The 15,668-nt window shown below is 40.9% G+C and overlaps 1 non-coding gene across 1 annotated transcript; it reads left to right on the forward strand.

The window, feature by feature from the left end:
- Positions 1–2,771: 2,771 nt before the first annotated feature.
- LOC115064652 lies at positions 2,772–2,878 on the forward strand. Its single transcript, XR_003844468.1, has one exon. It is a non-coding gene; the product is annotated as a U6 spliceosomal RNA (small nuclear RNA).
- Positions 2,879–15,668: the final 12,790 nt, after the last annotated feature.

The raw sequence follows: 15,668 nt of genomic DNA on the forward strand, positions 1-15,668 counted from the left end.
GTAAAGTTCCATGATGCCAGTTGTCAATCACTTATTCACGCCAAATTGCTCAAAGGTAATGTGTTTTGATTTTTTGTAAGCAAATAAGCTAAAGCTAACAAGATCCTTTCAATGTTTTTTTTTTTAAAGCGAGACTTTTTATTCTATGAATTTTGGGGAGAAATACTATGGCATACACAGCTTATAAAATCATGTGAGAATGAAACAGCCCAGACATCTGTTTTCAAAAATGTTCGGTCTGTCCTTAACACAATGATAATAATAATAAAAGCAGATTCTCACTTGTTAAAATATCATTTTTACCTTGAAGGGAGAGATTAACTGTGTTTGTTTCTTGAAAATGTCTGCTTGGAAGAAAAATATCATCAAACTTGGATTGCTTATCTTTCTGTGTGAGAAAAAAATGCATTTTCTCATCTTAAAGTTTGATGAATCTATACAATGGTTTGCTATGAGATTAATAAGAGCTCCAAATATGTATATTAGCCTACATGTCAATATATTAATATTAATTGGTATATATTAATATATTAATATATGCAGGTCATTATCATCCTCTTTGATGCATTATAAACATTCTACTATTCTCTTTTAAGTACATTGATGACCCTGCTTGCCTGAATTTAGTTGGACTATTTCCTCATCTAGATGGAAAAATGATAAATTTCTCATGGTAAGGAGACCTATTTTGGTGCAGCAGACATAGCTCCTCCATCTGTAGCTTTGGGAATGCAGTCTTCTGCAATTTCCATGAAAGAGTTTTTTTTTTCTTAATGGTTATTAAAGAAGCACTGTGCTATTAAGAGGCTGTCCTCTCTATCCCTTTAGGAAATGTATTGGAGTAGCCCAGTGCACACAGCTAGTGTGCTTTAAACATGTATTACTGAGAGGTGATCTAATAACCACATTACACAGATGCATCTTACTAGCACTTGCACTGCATACATAGCAATTATTTTCCAAGAATTTGCTCTAGTTGGCCATGGCAGTGCAGGCCTCTAATTTCCACACTCAGGAGGCTGAGGCAGGAGGCTATGGATTTCAAGGTCGACCTAGGCTACATGGCTAGCCTGAGCTACAAAGTAAAATCATAGCTCAAAATAAATACACAAATAAATAAGTAAATCAGAAAAAGAATTTCTTCCAAAACGTGTTTCCTCATGTGTGCCATGATGTATTTGATCTTTATAAAAATTCTGTTGCTAACAAAGAATGTCCTAGTTTATCATGATACATTTTGTGAATGGGTTTCAATGGCTTTTGCCACTAAAGCAAACACAAATATGTCCTCTATGATGTTTCAATTCAAAAACAAAAAACAAAACAAACAAAGAAACAAAAAACCTCAAATAAGCTATCTAACTTAACACATTTGGATTAAGAAGGTAGATTTAAATATAGCAGGGAAAGCTACCAACACTTCTGTTGATGTTCAGAGAACATCCTACCCTGGGTCCTTGGACATTTCCATTGTGTGTCTTCTTACTCCCTGGAGATAGAATGACCAGCCCATTTCTAGGTATTTTACCAGTGAGGTCTATTGTATTATTGTTCCTAGGGTTCCTCTCACTGGCACTTCAGTGGGGCTGATGATTAGGATTAAGAAAATATTGTGCATGTATTGGGGGACCTCAGTTGAGTTTTTGATATTATTTATTCAGGCTTGAGTTATTAGGATCTACTTCCATCTAAACTGATTTTGTGAAAGTCTTACTTATCTATTTTTCTATTGTTAGGAATTACTTTCGTTAAAACCAGAAATTTGTCTTTAAGCCTACCTAGCTGGGAACAGGTAAACCACATACATAGCAACATGGTAAAAGTTCATAAAAGCCAGATGAGGTCAACTCTTTACTTTGGAAACATTTACACAGTATCAGAAATACTTTTAAAAATGAATAAAAAAGCACACATTCACAATATTAAAAAACAGAGAGAAAGGAAAAAAGGAATCAAGCAGAGACCCTTTAACAGAGAGCTGAAGTTCTTCAAAGCACATTTATATGCATTCAGAAATCTGAAAGGAATGGGAAGTGTGCTCCCAAACAATGCTGAGCATAAATATTTTAAAGAAAAGTTCTTCAACTCTCTCAAGAAAAAAAAGAGCTTTGCTGACAAGATGGCTCACTGAGTGAAGGCACTTGCCTTCAGTCCTGATGATGTGAGTTTAGTCCCTAGGACCAACATGGTTGAAGGAGACAACCAACTCCCACAAGTTGTCCTCTGACCTTCACTCAAGGACTGTGGGACTTGTACACACAAATACATACACAATCAATCAATAAGTAAATAAATAAAATTTTACATTTAAATATCTGAGAAAAACATAAACCAAAAGAATATCATAAAGCAATTATAAGTGTGAATATGATTATTTGTAAAACTGAATGTATAATATATTCAAATAAATATGCAACATGACTATGTCCAAAATAATCCATGTACACGAGAGACATTTAGTATTTGTAAATCCATTAAGATGCTGTATTACCTCAAGAACTTAGAGAAAGAAAAAAGTAATATTATTACCTGATTTGATTAAATCAACACCCCATTCATAGTAAGGAGTAGATCCTATTAACGAAACCAGAATTTAAATCAGACATTTTTGCTATGACAAAAATCCACACACCACAAACCAACACCAAGGATTATTCTTCAAGATTCATTTTAGAGGCATTTCCATTAAATTCGTGAGCAAGAAAAGAATGCCTGCCAAGACTACCATTACTTTACCACTATTTGGGAACTACTGATTAACACAGTAAGAAGTGCTTGCTTCGGCAGCACATACACTAAAATTGGAACAATACAGGGAAGATTAGCATGGCCCTTGTGTAAGGATGACATGCAAATTCATGAAGCATCCCATATTTTTGCTTGATACACCAGGGTAGGGGGATGCTAAGGGGGTGAGGCAGGAGTAGGTGAGTGGGTGAAGGAGTACCCTCATAGAGGCAAAGGGAAGAGGGGAAAAGGAAGAGGGGCTTGTGGAGAGATAATCAGGAAGGGGGATTTCACTTGAAATATAAAATAATAAAATGATTAATAATAAAATCACTAAGAAAAAAATAAAAATAAGAAACGAAAGTATAATAAACATATATGTGCTATATACTGGATATAATCATACATATTTTATTACTTTCCAAAGTCAACCAAAAAAAGAACATAAATTTCAGAAAGTTGGATAATTACAGTATTAAAAAAAAAGCTACACCAGGAAAAATTGATAATGCAATGTGGAGGAAAAATACCATTAATAGATACAGATTGTTAGATAAAGGACCTAATATTCAATTACTTTTAAAATGTTGAAAAACTATGAGGAAAATTATTAAGGTTTTCTGTAAAAATAAAAGAAAGTCTGAAAAACAGAATCTCATAAATGGTCACAAACTTACTAAATTATTTGCATTTTAATAGAATAGTAATCAAATTATTCAATGAAAACCATGGTGAAGTTTTTGAGAAGCTTATCAAAATAAATATATTTCATCATGTGAGAATTAAGATTGAGGAATATCTTTAAATTTTTAATGGTCTCACTATTTGCTTTCATTAAAACCCAATAACATCATTTCTCTCATCCATACATCTTTCCACACCCGCTAATACCCTCCCCTCACTCCCTTTCAAACTCATGGCCTCTTTTTTCTTAATTATTATTATCTTACATACACACATAAATGCATAAATATGTAAATATAACCTACTGAGTCTGCTTAACATCGGTTGTTATGTATACGATTTTACATCTGGCTACTTAGTGTTGTATAAAAAAGTCATGATCAAACAAACTGCAGAGAACAAGTATTTATACAGAGCCCATCATAGTTGGTTCATCTACCATACAACCCCCCACACCTAAGGCTCAAGGGACATGGTAGAAAAGGAGGCAGAAAGATTGTAAGAGCCCTTTTTAACTGTTACTCATGAATATTCTTCTAGCCACAACAATAAATGTGGCACTAAAGAATAATTTTAAAACATTAAATTATTAATTAAAGGTGTGTGAGAAGTCCTGTGTCCTACATCTGATTGTCAGCACTGCATAAGCAGGTGTGGTGGATCATGACTCTAATCCTAGCACTGGAAAGGTGGAAGCTACACAGGGAATTCCAGGCCAGCCTGGCACATATGAGACTGTCTTTAATATATATATATATATATATATATATATATATATATATATATATATATATATATATATATGAATGAACTGGGTTTTACCCAAAGAGTAGAAGGAAAGAAGAGAGTCTTACAGTTTATCCTCTGACTTCTACACAGTGGCCTCAAAACATGTTCAAATGCAAATAGACACATGTACACACACATAACAAATAAATGAATATATTAAAAATTTTAAGAAAAAACTAACCCATTTGTGCACCTTAATCACTTGTTGATTGTGGGGCGGTGGGGATTGGTTTATGCGGGGATGTAGGGGAAAAGTCAGATGGGTTTAGAAAATACACTCAAATTTAATTTTGATGGTAGTTTTCATTTCTGTATTTCTAGTTTTTACTCTGAGCATATATTAGAGTTATAAATCAGAGGGAAAAATAATAAATCTTCAAATTTTACTCAATTCAATATTTTTAAAGCACAATGTTCTCCAAGGTTAGCTTCTCAGCAATGCTCCTAAATAATTGTTGCTCACTCAGACAGATTAAAATCATCTGTCCAGAATTCCAGAGCTGACAGCTACTTCAGGCCTTCAGCTTGCTCACCACTCATATGTAACAGACAGAGACCATTAAGAAACATGATGACTAAAAAGAAGCCTTAATTCACATGCCGGAAGAGAGTGTACAGAAAATAGCTTCAAGTGGGAAAAAAATGCCATTAAAAATTTACCCAGTGTACAAATTCCTCCTTCGATTGATTTGGCAGAATACAATGCTGTAGAGCAAATAGATCTTCCAGCACAGTAGGCACAGATCTCCAGAGGGGCATCCGGCTGCCCTCCTGTGTAGGAGAAACTTTTCGGACCTGTACCCTACAGCATGGGAGCTGCTCCATGCCCTCAGTTTCCAGCAGATCCCAAGTGTGAGCAAAGGAGCCGATCAGGACCATAAAAATCAGCCCTGCGCCCAAGAGAGAGAAAGGCAGAGATTTGGAGGAGCAGGGGCAACAACAGACAGCACAACGGGGAAATAAAACAAAGTCCATGGTTGATAAAAAGGAACTGAAGACCAAGTAAGGGAGACTACATGAAGCTGAGGTTGTATCCTGGGAACCCTCAACAGTAGAAGAAAGGCACTAGCCTTAGCCACATTTCTCACTGAACCCTTACAAAGGTTCTGATCACTGGAGACTTGATACAACTCCTAGAACACTACCCCAAGTCACAAATCAGTAATCAAAAATGCCTATGAGGGTTTTTATTGCAAATCTGCTTGGCTGTACAGCCCAGCTAATGTTCCTGTACTCCTGCTGAACAGTAGCCTGGGTTGGAGCCAAAGGAGTAAAGCAGGTGACAAAGGGTCCATCTAAATGGGAATGGAGGGACATGGTGTGTCAGGCTGGCTTTCCATCTAAATGGGAATGAAGGGACATGGTGTGTCAGGCTGGCTTTCCTCTTTTTTGACCTGCCTGGTTTTCCTGTGCTTCTCTGCAAGAGTCTTGTGTCTCCCAACTTGCTCTTCTATACCCCTTAGCTAGAATGCTAACCACCAAAGGAGCTGACTGCCATACATCAGGTTCTTAAGTTGCCCAGCCTCTTCCTACATGGCTAAAACTGTCAAACCTTCCCCCACCCCAAGTGAAGCCCTTCTCCCTGCCCTTTCCTCATTGCTCTGCAGGCACCACCAACAAAGTTCTTAAGTCCCAAACATGCAGAGGTCTTCGCCCTGTGGACTAATTTTCAAGAATAAGAAACCTAAAAAGACTCAAATCTTCTCTGTAGAGTGAACCACATACACAAGTCACCGAATGATGTATGTATAGACACAGATGACCCACTAAAATCAAGAGAGGGGAAGAGAACAATGTGACCAAATGCATTTAGCTTCATACTCTGCCTCCTCTTCATCTTGCACACAAGCCTACTAAAGGTTGCAAAAGTCCTAAAGTCAATGCATTCGCTTAACCCAAATTTCTTTGAGCATAAAATCTTTTTGCAGGGTACTTCTTAACATTTCCTGGAATGCTAGAAATTCAGTAATAAATTAAAGAATGAGACTCAAGAAAGTTTGTTTCCTGATCTCTTCCATGATATATACAGAAAAAGTGAAAAACATCTCTACTCTGGTCTTATCAATGTCTTCTTGAGTTTTCTGGTATGTCTCCTCGTGGTCTGTTTTAGGGACACCATCAGCCACGATAAATAAATCATGGCAGGGATTTGATACACTATGACCAGAAGTTGGCTAGCATTTCTCTATATCATATTCCTTACTATCAAATTAATGAGATAATACCTCTTCTGTAACATATGTAGCAGGTTTGTATCACAGGAATATACATTGCCATACATATAACTACACACAGCTCTCACTAGCCCATGCTGAATTAATCTCTCTGCTCTATCAGGGTCAATATACTCATTGGAGAGATTTCATAGTCTGTCTGCAATTGCTTCAGGTTTGGCCTTGTAAGCACTGACTTCAGCGAGTGTAAGACTATTTCTCAAGCTATTTCCATTTTCCATTTGTTAGTGACAGATGCACACAATTGCTGGGATTTCAGGAGCACTGCCTTCCAAACAACTCTGTAAATATCTACGACAGAACACCTTCTCCTCTTGGCCATCAGGGAGGGGGGCTAGTACTGCTCTTGGCTCTACCTTTGAATAAGAGACCAGCTTTCAAGCTGAATTTTCCTAGCAGTCTCTCTTCTTTGGGATTTCTAACTCCATGTTCATATCCTATGTCCCATTTTCAAACCTTTCTCCCCCCACCCCCCACTAATTTGCTTTAACTCTGTGCTGTCTGCCTTGGGGGGTTTGCTGTATCTCCTTTCAGAGGGTCCCGACTCTCAGCATGCATGCCCTATCCCACAATAGTCTAGAAAGCAGGAGTTAGCTTGCACAGTGCAGTAACTCATTTGCAACACAGATCCAAAGAGTCACCCTTTGATCTTGGAAAATATAACACTGTACGTAATTACCCAGAGAGAATAGAACTTGGAAATACAATCACATTTTCCTTGTTACATATTAGAGCAAATGAGACCTCACCTGGCTCTGCTGTGTTTCCCCAAGTCCTGGCATTTAGATTCCTGCATAAATACAAAGCCACTTAGCTCAAGACCACACACTCCATTCTTTTCTTGGATGGGAAAAAACAACTCCACTGTGTAAGGTCAGTGTCTGAAAACTCCAGCCAGAAAGAAAGCCAGGAGTTTAGAGCTCTCCAGTCTCTACTTAAATAAGCCTGGTTTTGTCATACAACCTAGACCTCTAGCAAGGGCACTTTCCCCAAACTCACTGAAAGCAGCTCCCCTGAGGAAATAGTCACAGTGTGGCATTAGAGTACCACAAGAGGATGGGCTGGCTAAGGAGACCAAGACTTGGATTAAAATGTTGCCCTGCCATTTGATTGTAGGATCTCAGCCATGGAGAGGAGTGAACTGAAAAATGGCTGTCTTCATTTCTCCTTCTGAAATCATCTATGGGTTACCCAACACATTTAGTCACCACTACCTAAAAGACCATTACAAAGGAATTTACACTTCTACAGATGTCAATGTCTGGATAACACTTGGGTCCCACCACTGGGTGGACTGCAATTATATGTAAAACCTCTCTCTAATAGCAAAAATATTCATTAGGAGTAACTTCTGAATTATATAGAGCTGAACTTTTGCTTTGTTATATATATATATATATATATATATATATATATATATATATATATTCATCAGTTCCTCCCTTGCTCCTTTATTTCTAGCCATGCCTCTCAGAAGGTCTCTATCTAAGCTACCAAGATGATATTTTAAAAAGAGAACCCTAAGGCCCAAGTGAGTGTGCTTCAATCCCACTTAGAAGGGGGGAACAAAGTAATCACAGGAGGCAGAGGAAGGGAGGGACCTGAGTGGGAGAAGGGTGAGGAGAGGGGAAGGGGGACCAGCAGCAGGTATGGGGGTAAACAGGAAAGAAGCCCAGAGGGCCAGGAAGATGAATGGAAACATGCATCTGCAGGGGTTGGCGTCAGGTGGATTCACTAGAAAGTCCAGAGACCTGGGATGTGAGAGACTCCCAGGACTCAGTGGGGATGAAATGCCCAACAGTGGGGAAATGAAACCAGAAGAGATCACCTCCAGTAGATGAATAGGGCTTCCAGTGGAGAGTTGGGGTTGCCAATCTACCTTCAAAATTTGTGACCCAGAATTGTTCCTGTCTAAAAGAAATGCAGGGACAAAAAAAAAAAAAAAAAAAAAATGGAGCATAGATTGAAGAAAGGCCACCCAGTGACCGGTCCAACTTGGGATCCATCCCATGGGCTGGCACCAAATTCTCTGAGAGGTTCTACCAGCAGCTGGCTGAGACAGATACAAACCCTGACAGCCAACTATTGGTCTGAGCTTGGGGACCCCAGTGGAAGAGTTAGGGGAAGGACTGAAGGAGCTGAAGGAGGCCACAAACCAAAGAGCATACATGGCCTGGTCTATTGCCCCGGACACATATATAGCAGAGGATTGCCTTGTCTGACCTCAGTGGGAGAGGATGTGCCTAATGCTGTAGAGACTTGAGGCCGAAGGGAAGGGAGGGAAGGGGGATGCTGACAGGGATGGGGGAGGGAAGTGCAGGTGAGGTAGGGGTAGATGGGTGAGGGGTGGGGGAGCACCCTCCTCTCAGAGTCAAAGGGGAGGGGAGTGAAGAACTCTTGGAGGGGGAACCAGGAAGGGTAGCAACATTTGGAATATAAATAAATAAAACAATAAAAGAAAGAGAGAGAGAGAGAGAGAGAGAGAGAGAGAGAGAGAGAGAGAACCCATGTTAGCCTAGTACCATGGTATAAACCCATCTTTCCTGATGGGAACAGAAATGACATTCCACCCAGTGCCCACCTGAGGCAACTCTCCTCATTGTCTGTGCCTCATAACTCTTGTTTAAAACAACAGCCAAAATGACCCATTGCAAAGCAGAAATAGGCCATACTTTTCTCCGACTTAAGCACCATTACTCCTAGAGATGAATTTGCATCAAAGGTGTCTTCCTTCCTCCTGCTCTGTGAGTGCTCACATAGCCCGTTGTCCTTCTATTCAAATGTTTGTGCCATTTGTGTACCTGTGAGACCTGCCCAGTTCATTCCTACCTTTGCCCTTGTTACTACTGAATCGGCTTCCTCGAAGCCTGTGTAGCTGCTTTCCCTCATCTACGGGGTAACTTCCAGCTGGTCAAACCACAAGCACCTGCTATACATGCCTCCATTAACGTAAACTGCCTGGATTGGTCAAGGTTCTCTATTGCAGTGGTCCCCAACCTGTGGGTTGTGACCCCCTTTGCGCATTCCTTATCAGATATCCTTCATGCCATATATTTACACTACAATTCATAACTGTAGCAAATTACAGTCATGAAGTAGCAAGGAAAAGAATTTTATGGCTGTGGTCACCACACTATGAACTGTATTAAAGGGTCAACAGCCCTAGAAAGGTTGAGAACCTTTAATACAGCTCTTGAGAAACATAACTGGATAGAATGAATTAAAGTATTTTCATCCATTAGACCATGAATGAGTGAGTGAATGAATGAATGAATGAATGAGTGAATATGATTACATTTATCAGAGTGGGTTACAGGCTATGGTCCAGCTAGTCCAACAATAGCTGCTGACCTATGGAAAGCCCAAGCATGCAGTAGTTGTTTAGTCCATGAGATTGGATGTCTCAGCTGGTCTGGTATGCCAGAATCGCAAAGGAGTGGGCGCTTATGCTGCCAGTCTGTGTACCGGGTGCTATCCACAGGGATCTGTGGGGCTCTGGCTCGCCAGAGTAGCCAAAGAGTTGCAACTCTCCAAGGGGAAGCTGGAGCAAGGCAGGCTGCCAGGCCTCTTCCAAAGATGCTGCTGCCCTGCAGTTGATGGGTCACAGGTGACAGGACACAGCAGGGTGCCTAGGAGCCAAGATGGGACTACCAAGCAGGAAATGGCCGTGGTAGGCTCAAGCAGCTTCAAAGGACTAAAGCTTCAGGAGAAAATGTTCTTCCCTAAAGTGGTACAGCTCAATAAGACACACATTCTCAGATGGTCTTTGGTGAAACTCTTACACTTTATTCCTTATGGATAGGGTCATATAAACATTTTGGGATGGGTTTGGGAATCTAAAGGCAGATGTTTTCTATTGGTTTGGTCTGAGACATTAGAGATGGCTCATCTACACGTGCAAGGGCATCAGGTGTTGTCTCTACATGACTGAGTGCCACGGTCCTCTCCATCCAGTGGCATGGTCACATGTTCAGTACAAGAACCTAGTCTGGAGTAGATTTAAACACCTACCATTCTCAATTATGAGAATTGCCAGGCTTTCTGAATCTGCTTGACCTTACCAGGTTTGTTGTCAGTGGTGTATTTACAAAAAGATGAAGAGAGGAGGGGATATGTTCTAGGGAGGTGTGGTGAGGGATGGGGGATGGGAGTGCCTCAGGAGTCCCATGCCAAGGCATTCCTTCCCCCTGAATAGAGTTTATTCAGGGCATGGGGAGGGGAGTTAAGAGGGTAGTAGAGGCAGAGAAAGGCAGAGAGAAGTAGAGGAGTAGAGGCAGGCCATGAGCATGTGAAGAGAGAGGGGGAAGGAAGTGGGGAGAGGGTAGAAGCAGGAAAGGAAGAGCAAGAGCAAGAGAGAGAGGAGGGGGCAAGCAGCCCCTTTTATAGTGGGTCAGGCCTACCTGGCTGTTGCCAGGGTAACTGTGGGGTGAAGCTTAGACAGAATGCTAACAGTCAGGTGGCCTGGTCCACTGCCCCACATAATGCCAGTGAAAGAGTAAGAGCAAGTAGGCACAGAGAAAACGGTTTCTTCTTCTATGTCCTTTATATATGCTGCCAGCAGAAAGTGTGGTCCAGATGAAAGGTGGGGATCGTGATCGCACATGCTGTGTCAATCTTTCTCTGTCACTTATTCTTCTAAGGACTGTAGTTGTCTTAATACTTCCATGTGTTTTCTGTATTCGCCAATGAGGAAAGGGATTAGTGTTCTCGTTTTAGAGGGAGTCATATGGTGGCTCAAAGAGATTAAGTAACTTATTAGAGGTCACAGGACTAAGATGAATAGAAAGCAGTGGAGCTCTGATCTGAACATGAGTGAAAGGCTCGAGAGGCTGTGCATGAGACCACTCTGCTTGATCATCTCTCTAAGAAAAGGGCCAACTGGCACATCCTTCAGCATCTCAGCAGTTGAATTCTGAGGAGTGAGTGTTTTCAGGGAAGAAACAAGGAGTTTTCTGTGCCAACAGGAAGGGCTGGGTTTGTCCTACCACAGGTAAAGGCACTTTAATATACTTGGTGGATCCCATTCTCTTAAAAAAAAAATTCTAGCTGAGATTACAAAACTGTAAAGCAGAAGGTATATATTATAAGTTCATGTGAATATCTTTGTGTGCAAATGGACACTAGTGTAGGGGTATGTATCAGGAAAGACCTAGCAAGCTGACATTTAACTCAGCCTCCAGGAATGGACAGCAGACAGCTTTGGAGAAAACAGTCCTGAGTTTATGTGCTGGGGACAGAGGGTGGCATTCACCTTCAATGGAGCAGATAGCACAGTTTTGAGAAGTGTGAAGCAGTTGCATGTTAGTGATTCAGTGTCAAAGCATAATACTCAGAAATATGCCGTGAGCATGTGGCAAAGATTTATTTGCCTCGCTGAAGGGGGAATAAACAGGATGGCCAGCCTGCTCCTAAAGTACCAGTCCCAAAGAGAATATGAAAGTTCAGAGAGTATTGTCATGGAAAGAAGGCTGGGATACCATTGTGTTAGACACCCAACCACTAACAGACAATGAAACTTTAGCATTTGCTCATCTTCTATGCTCTACAAAATTCTACCAAATACAAATCTCTTGCAACTTGTCAGCAGTTTGAGGTTGCCATTTATCTTGATGAAGTTCTAGCAGCAATTAGTAGGAAATACTAAATTAGAAATCTCCACCAAAGAGGCAGGCAGATTTCTGAGTTCGAGTCCAGCCTGGTCTACAAAGTGAGTTCCAGGACAGCCAGGGCTATACAGAGAAACCCTGTCTCAAAAAAACAAAAAAACAAAAAAAAAAAAAGAAATCTCCACCAAAAATATCAGTTTGGTGTGTGTGTGTGTGTGTGTGTGTGTGTGTGTGTGTGTGTGTGTGTGTGTGTGTGTGTGTGTGTGTGTGTGTGTGTAGGCTTACTAGACAGTGTCCTAGTTAGACATTGAAGGGTATTAAATGTCTTGTTGTCTTACTTCCAAGTTTGGCTTATATTTTTTATAAATATCAAAAGGAAAGAGGTAGGAAGGAAGAGTCTGCTGAGGGGCGGGGTGGATAGATATGGATGGTGGCTTTGCCTGCTGCTATGAGGACTGTAAATGTTATTCTAGTGTGTGTGGTTTTGATGGAAAAACTGAAGCAATTCACATATTCATGTATTCAACCATCCATCTATCCATGTTCCAGCCCATGTATTCACCCAGCCATCATGTGGTCCCTCATCCATTCACTCATTCACCTAACCACCTCTATCCTTCCAATAATTTTTTATTAAAATGTCCATTACTATACTCAGGTTTGTCAATAAAGCAGGGGTGAATAAGCCAGTGCACCCACAGAGCTATGCTTGGACTGTGTGATGGTTATTCTTGGTTGTGAATTTGACTACATCTAGAATTAACTAAAACCCAAGTGGTTGGATTCACCTCTGAGGGATTTTTCTTAATTAAATCATTTCTAAGCGAGAAGACTCACCTTTAATCTGGATCTTTTGAGGTAGGAATAATCCTGTGACCTCCAGTATGTTACTTAATCCCTCTGAGCCACCATGTGACCCTCTCTAAAATGAGAGCACTGATATAAGCCTATCCTCATTGGCTGATATGGAAAACACATGGAAATATTAAAATAACTACAGTCCTTAGAATAAGTGACACAGAAAGACAGAAGCAGCACATGAGAGCTAAGATATCCAGGGTTTCCATTGAGATCTCATGCAAGTATGAAACTCGGCTTTATAGATAGCCAGCTGGGGTACATGGAGTGCTGGGAAGAACCTACCAGAGGGAATGGCTACAGCTTGCTACAGCAGTCTAGGAGTAGATTCATTTACACATAAAACATAAACAACTGCAATTCTGGGTCTTTAACACCATCCCCATGGCTGAAACTACCAAGGAAGCACTGCTTCTTCTCTGGCATTCTTGTTCCAACATTAACCTTGTGGCCAAGTAAAATGTTCCAGTGTTCCTGGGGAGCACTGACAGCTCAGAGGCAAAGGCTGTTCCAGATCCTCACTCTTCTTTTCATTATGGTTAAATTTCATTGATTTTGCATTGAAACATTTTTCAGCATTTCCCTACCAGTTGGTGGACTGCAGACAATTGTGTGGGTTTCTCTTTGTTCTTAGTTTTAATTTTGAGAAATCAATATGTTATCCATGATGCCTTCAGACAATATTAAATAATACAATCAACTTGAATTTTATTATGAAGATTATATCTTCAAGAGTGTTTGCATGAAAGTCCTGGGATTAGTGAGGCTGTAAAGGTACTAGGCTTTCTAGGACTTAAAAAAAAAAAAAAGGATCAGAAAGGGTCAGGTGCATGAACAGATCAGAAAATTAAATTGCTAGACCCAATTCAGGGAAAATTAATAGATTTACGGAAATTATGTTTTGCATTCAATATTAAAAACGTTTTGAAGTTTTGGAATAATCTCAATTTTACCTCCTAGTTAATAAATAGCAGAACATCAAAGAGAATGTGTATGCTGGGGGTTTTTGACACACAAAAACAGTCTTTATAGCTAGGTCAGGAGAGTAGATTCAATGCAGAAGAAGCCTTCTAGTCACCCACCAGGGAAATAAGGAGAAGCTGTAGCAGGAGGTAGCTCTTTGCTGTTTGAAACAGCTGGATGGAATTGGGGGGTGGGGAATTAGAGACTTAGAGACACATGTGACCCACAGGGCTGGACTGGAGATAGGATGGACCCAGCACCATTCAGCTGCTTCATGCTAGAAGCAAAATCTCAAAGGCTCTGCCCTCTACAACCTGTAAGACTACAGCTCCTGGAAGTCTCCTGGATTTATTGATGCATTCCACAAATGGAGGTCAGGGTTGAGATCAGTGGTCTCCTGAACTCCTCCAAGAAAACAAACTGTTTCTTTGTCTTCTGTAGCGAAGTCATGGCTTAATAGTGAAGTCAGTGGATCCCTACTTTGTTAGCTCTTAGAACTGAAGCTAGAACAAAAGAATAGACAGAGACACGCACATTTTTGCTTAAATCTATTTCAGCCCAGCCCACTAAGCAACCCTTTCTGACCCTCTAGTGCTTTCAGCTGGACATGTAGCAGGATAATAAGTGGTTTGCCTGCAACTGCATCAACTTTGCTATCCTATCTCCCATGTGGAAGGCAGACTGAGAGCACTCAATGGCTTGCCCTGGGGGGTAGCTTCTTTTTTGTTGGAGTCTTCTTGTCTCCATACCGTTGACTTTCCTCCAGACCTACCTGCAGCAAGGAGTACCATCTTCCTGGAAGCAGTCAGTGCCGGGCAACTCAAGATGTGAGCCCGGGACCCTGTCTGCTTCCTCTGTAGCTGAGACAACACTGACATCTTGTGGTCTAGAATCCTGTTTGTCCCAAGAATCGCAGGACAGAGCTGGCTCAACATTGATTCTTTCCCAGCCACACAGATGAGGTAATCAGACCTCCGTGGACACTACCTGTATGGAGACATCTCAAAGTCCAAGTGGAGAACCACGAAACCAAAAATGCATTCGCACCGGGTGGTGGAGAGAGTGCACTGCCCCTGCCCTGCCCTACATAGGCTCACCTCAGCGAGCAGTTTCTTAGCATGCCGCACATAGGAAGTTCGGTGCCACTTAAAGAATTACAGTGCCACTTAAGGAAAGAGAGGGATAACCTGGGCTGGGGTGAGACTTTGAAAGTGACACCGTGTCAGAACACATTGGCATTGTCCAAAAAGCAAAGGGTTAATAAGCAAATATAAATTCCTGGGATTTACAAGCTACACTCTGTTTACAAGAGTGCTCAGTCATGGAGGAGGCTAGCTTCAATGCTCTGGAGGGGACATAGGCACGTGTTTTATTTGAGGGAGAGACAGAATGAGGCAATGTGGGCAGGGTAAGAGTCAAAGACCATCTGGAAAGTGAAGCCTTGAATGCCAGATAAAGAAATCAAATGTCATTCAGTTTCTGGGAGTCACATGATAGGACGGTATTTAAGAAGAAATAGTCTATTTAGCATAAAGAATGAACTATGTGCTCTCATAGAGAACACAGAAGGGCTGTCGTCCCAGTACTAGCAGGAGCTATCTGTAGGACTGAGGACAACTCTGTTGTCTTGTTTTCTTTTATTTCTTTTGTTCATTTTCCATTCTTAACAACTTAGTGACTTTTTTATTATCTCAAAAATGTGAGTTACTTTTATATAAGGCAGACTGCCAGTCTCCTCTACAAGGAAGTCCCCCTCAACAACCAGATAGGACAAAGCATTCACATAAAATGGGGGGGGGGGGTAGTA

The sequence above is a fragment of the Mus pahari genome, chromosome 8 (assembly GCF_900095145.1).
Source record: "Mus pahari chromosome 8, PAHARI_EIJ_v1.1, whole genome shotgun sequence".
NCBI classification, from domain to species: domain Eukaryota; kingdom Metazoa; phylum Chordata; class Mammalia; order Rodentia; family Muridae; genus Mus; species Mus pahari.